At 48.5% G+C, this 5,164-nt stretch overlaps 1 pseudogene; it reads right to left on the bottom strand.

The window, feature by feature from the left end:
• Positions 1 to 2,191: 2,191 nt before the first annotated feature.
• LOC149327097 (uncharacterized) lies at positions 2,192 to 2,880 on the bottom strand (annotated as a pseudogene).
• Between the last annotated feature and the right edge of the window lie 2,284 nt (positions 2,881 to 5,164).

The following is a 5,164-nucleotide window of genomic DNA, read 5'->3' as shown; positions in this document are numbered from 1 at the left end:
ATTGCGAAATGGTCAAACGTTGTCTGTACGCTTGTCAACACCAGGAATTCTTTCTAAACTGATGACTTTATCACCGTGTGCGTCATCAAGGTAATCTCCATCCCCACTACCAGACGTGCACCATTTTGGTGGTGCACAAAGTGCTTCACCGATTGCGAGGCGAAAGTCCACTAGCTCCATTACTCCACGTCGTTGGGCGTTGTTAATACTGCAGTCCTCTCGGTACTCCATCCAGGCGTTCACTAGGGCCAAGTCCACCATGTAGAGACAGACTTTCAGAGTCCGTTTCTTTGTCTTGATTGAGATGCAGTAATATTCCAATAGCTGGTCACAGACATCAACCCCTCCCATGAATGAATTTTACCTGCGGACAACTGCTGGTGAAGGAACGTCAATATTTCCTTCGTTTTCTTGGACCAGCGCTTCACGGTTTGTACTGGACTTGCACCTGTGCATGTAGAAGCAATAGTAAAAGAATTATCTTTGCATTTCACAACAACCACCTTTCCATCAGCTCTTGTAAATTCTTGAAATTCACCTTGTTTCATCGCCATGTCACTTTTGAAATGAACATTTCTGACACGGTGTAACATGATACAGTAGAATCTCGGTGATACGAAATTCAAGGGGAGGTGAAAATTTTCGTACCACTCAAAATTTCGTGTTGCCGAAAAACTAGCAAACTCCATTTTCAAACCTTCCAACACGCAAGAAACATTTATTTTCATTGACAGAAGTCGCGTATATCCTTCTGCACCTTCTTTTCCACGAGATCTGACAGCAGAGAGCTTTGAGAACTGGAAAATTGGGCTGCTGTGTTCTTCCGCACAGACTCTGAGGTCACGGCGCACTGCAGAATATCGAGGGCGTGTATCGTTTCTGCTGCCATCGGTGGTGGTCATCACTGCTTTGGTCATCTTCGTCACTGCATGGAATGCCAACATGTGATGACGCTTCCTCGGTGATGCCTTCTACTGTGCGGAGACCACAGGTGGTGAGATCGTCGTCCGCGGTGACGTAATCGTCGGCGCAACACTTGACGCCAAGTTGGTTTCAGGAATCGATCGGAATCGAGTCTTGCACTTGCGAGGCGGTAGCCTCTGCGGATTTGAAAATCCCGCACTTCTTGAAACAGTTGGCGACAGTCGCAGGAGTGATGAGATTCCAGGCCGTTGCAAGAAAGTGCATAGCGTCCAGGAGACTGAGCTGGAAATTTGCGTCCTTCTGTTCAATCTTTGCGAGGAGGCGACGCACCAACAAAGCTTTGAAATGGTGTTTAACATTTCTTATAGTTCCGGCATCCAGTGGTTGCAAATGACTCGTTGCGTTCGGGGGCAGGAACGCCACCTTAACACTCTGTAGCCTACACTGGTCCAGCAGCAAAACAATTTTTCTGTTTTGGCAAGAAATTTTGCGGTCAAGGTACGTTATGAATTCCATGAATAGAGAAGATGTCATCCACGCCTTTTTGTTCGCCTTGTATACGCAGGGCAATCGACCGGCCGCCTTAAAGCATCGGGGCTTGTGATACTTGCCATTGACGGTCAGCGGCATCTTTTCTGATCCGTTGGTGCTGCAACAAAACAAAATTGTAACACGCGGTTTGCTTCTTTGTCCTCCGTGGCAGGCATCGCCTTTGAAGCACACTTTTTCAGGCTGGAGATAGTAGAGCAGCCCTGCTTCGTCTACATTAAAAACATCACGTGCCTCATATCCCGCTATGTAAGACGGCAGCGTGGTTGCCATCCAGTCTTCCACGGCGGCGGCGTCGACTTTTTTCTTTCGCCACATACGGTCTTGTACGAAAAGTTATGCCGTACCTTGAACCGATGAATCCACCCACCGGAGGCCTGAAAGTTATCAATTCCCAGTTTGAGTGCGATGTCCGCTGCCTTCTTGCGAAGCACTTTTCCGTCGATGTTGGCGCCGGCTGCCGTGACCTCGAGCAACCACATTAGGAGAACCTCTTCCACCTTCCACATGATGGGCAGTTTGAATTTGAATTTATCGCGAAGCGCTGCACATTTTGCATAATTCGGTCGCGCTGACCAACAATCGTTGACAGCGGCAGGCCTAGTCCCTTGGCCCGTTTCGTGGCCCCTAGAGGGACCATGAAGAGAAAAAAAAACTGGCAAAGCAGCTTTGAGACCCAGAGGGCCTTGTGTACTAGCAGAGATGTCAGGGGCTCACCTTACGTGCAGTAGTGCTTTGAGATGACCTCCATCAGTCGAAGAAAGGGGTCATGGCAGCACTGCCTCCCTTTGTCGAACAGCCATGAAAGCCACCCAAAGTAGGACTCCGCGAGCTCCGGTGTGGGCTTTCGTCCGCTTCTGATCAGGCAGGCCTTGGCCTTCTGCCAGAAACGCACGATGTTCTGAGTGTGGATGCCGGTCATAGGGTCCACGAAGAACTGTGAGTGGTTCAACAAGTGAGGATGATGTTGACTTCGTTCCTGTCCAGTAGCCCCGGCACACACTGATATGCCGCCCAACTCGCCACTCTCGATAGTAGTCCCCGACCGAACGTGGCCGGCGATGATGGCTCCGTGAGTCGCAGCATCTCGCCGGTCGACTTTAAAGAGGCGTAACTCCTTGGTGGCCTCCCTGATCATTCCAAAAATCCATGGGCCACGGTCCACTATGCTGCCGTAGTTGTTCTGGCATTGCAGTGGCACGTTGTCACCTGCCAAAAGCTGGCCGTGGTTGGCTTTGTGCTTGCCCCTCATGAGGTACTCATCGACACCTGTTCGCCAGACAGGAGCTGCTCAGACAGCTCAGCGCAGCAGACCTCGCGGGCGTAGTTGGTCCAGTTGGTGCAGGCCTGCTTGGAGATTTCGTTGCTGAGCATCTCTCTGGCGACGGACAAGATCTTTTTCGCCATGCAGAAGGTCAGGTAAAGCACAGCTGACCACGGCAGCTTCACGTTAGGGTGGCCTAGGCAGTCCTTATGGGCAAAAAAGATCGGCGAACTGCCTCCGTTTCTGCGCAGAGCAGCCTCCCTTGCAACGCAGCAGTGCCATGCAGTTGCGAGAGTTGTTTTCGGCACCTGTTGCACCGGAACTGTGCCCGCCTACCCTTCACTGCGGCGCGATAGAAGATTGCAACTTCCCCGTCACAGTTTGGCTTGGCGTCGTCGAAACCAAGATCTCCACAAACGCCCTAGTACTCGGACGTTGCCGGGCGGCCTCCCGAGCTTGTGGAGGGTTGGGGTCGCACTACCGATGACCAGGCTTGGGCATTTGGTGCACCTCAGAACTCTTACATTGTCGTTGATGGGGCACCTTGTCCACCCGACGGTCAAGTGTGTCCTTTCTTGCAAAGCCTTGTAACCTTTCTTGGTTGCTGTAACGGTAACTGTCTTTCCATTTTTACCAGTCCAGCTGGTTTGTCTCCACGTCGTCGTTTTCTAGGTTCAAGCCATTTCGCTCGACGATCCTTTCTGCCAAACTGTCCATTTCGATATCTTCTTTGACTCCCACCACCTTGAACTCGAATCTTCTGCCTTTGAGCCTTTTCACTTCTAGTTGTCCAGGCTCTCCTGTTTCTTCAATGTGTTTAGACAAGATGTCCAGTGAGGGTGCATGTGATGAAGTCGCGATCACTCCCTCTCTACCGGGTCTCAAGGTTGTATCCCTCAGGTGCAGTTCCACTGGGTCTACTTGGGTTTTCAGTAGATCCATGAGATCATTCTGTGTTGTCCCTTTCGAGAAAATGATCAGTGCTTGTGTTTCTTTTGCTTCTTTTTTCTCTTCTGTTGACGCTGTCTTGAGCACCTCTGCATATGAGGGCATTGACTTTACTTTGACTTGCTCTTTCACTGCTTCCAATCTTCCTGTCAGGTAGCGGCACTGTTGGTTTGTTTCCAATGTGATTGCCTTTAGATCATTGACTGCTGTCACTATCTTGTCAAGGTGTTCCTGGACTTCTTCCTTTCCTTTCGTTAGCACCGGGACCTTTATTAGTGCCTTTGTAATCATTGCATCCAGTTTCAACAGTTTCGTCAGTAGGCTCTCTTCTTCTTTATCCGCTACTCCGTCCTTTTGTTTCGCAGATTTTGATCGTTTCGCTGAGACCGACTCTTGGTCTGTCATTTTTCCTTGTTTGAGTCGTCTTAGTGACCCTTTCGTCTGGACTCCATCCTTCCCAAACCTTGTCGTTCTTGTCTTGTCGTTTTTGCTCTTTCGTTTCTTTTTTCTTGGCACTCATTGGTCTATTGAACAAGTTTTCTTGACTTGTTTTGTCCTTGTTAGTGGCTTTGGGAAGCTTTGCTGTCGTGGCTCCTTTATTTTTGTCTTTTTTCATCGTTGTTCTTTTTTGTCTTCGGGCTCCTTGCCCAAACGTTCTTCTTTTTTGTTCCTTCGGAGTCTCTTCATATCTTCCTGCTTCCACAATAGCCGATGCTCTCTCTCCTTTGTGAAGATTCCTTTCTTTTCACTCTTCGGGCAAAATTCCCAAATGTTCTTGTTGAGTTTCTACAGAGGCTGTCAGTTTTCCTAAAAATTCTGTTAATCCAGCAGAATTTCAACCAATTTGTCTCACTCGTGCTTGTAGGAGGCTCAGAATGTTTGTCTCTAGTTCATCTGATTACTGTGGATGCTTTTTCCAGTGAAAAAAAAAACGATTTTTTCTGAATACTGCCAAGTATGGTGGATTTTGGAGAAGTGCTCGACCCTATGGTCGAGCAACCTTGTGTACTTTCACTCCGCAAGGGTGGACCGAAAAAATGGTTTCGAAAGGCGACAGGCAAAAACAGATGATATATCCTAATGGTCCTTGTCGAGATGCTTAAAATGAGTGGTTATAGTTCTTTGTCGGATGATTTTTCACCGAATCATTCGGATTTTCACTCGGTTGTCTCCTCTGCCCGGGGCCGTGCCCCACTCTTTTGGCCCATGTGCACGGGAGTGTTTCCTTGCTGAATCTTCAAAAACAGGGCATTGAAGGCTGTTCTCTTGGTTGATTTAGATTGTTTGGACCTTTTTGAAGAGTATTTCACTGGGACCGATGTAGTTTGAGCTGAAGAAGTCACCTTTCCCGTACCACAATTGTGTCACGGGAGCGCAGTAAGCCAGTTGTAAAATAAAATAAAACGGTATAGAACCGAAATGAATTTTGTAAAAATAAAGAAAGAGTGAAATGGGGTGAGGAAATAGGGAAATAAAGAG

This window comes from Amblyomma mixtum, chromosome 10 (assembly GCF_055824585.1).
Source record: "Amblyomma mixtum isolate Tamu chromosome 10, ASM5582458v1, whole genome shotgun sequence".
In the NCBI taxonomy this organism is placed as follows: Eukaryota; Metazoa; Arthropoda; class Arachnida; order Ixodida; family Ixodidae; genus Amblyomma; species Amblyomma mixtum.
This window is presented reverse-complemented; position numbering and strand designations above follow the sequence as displayed.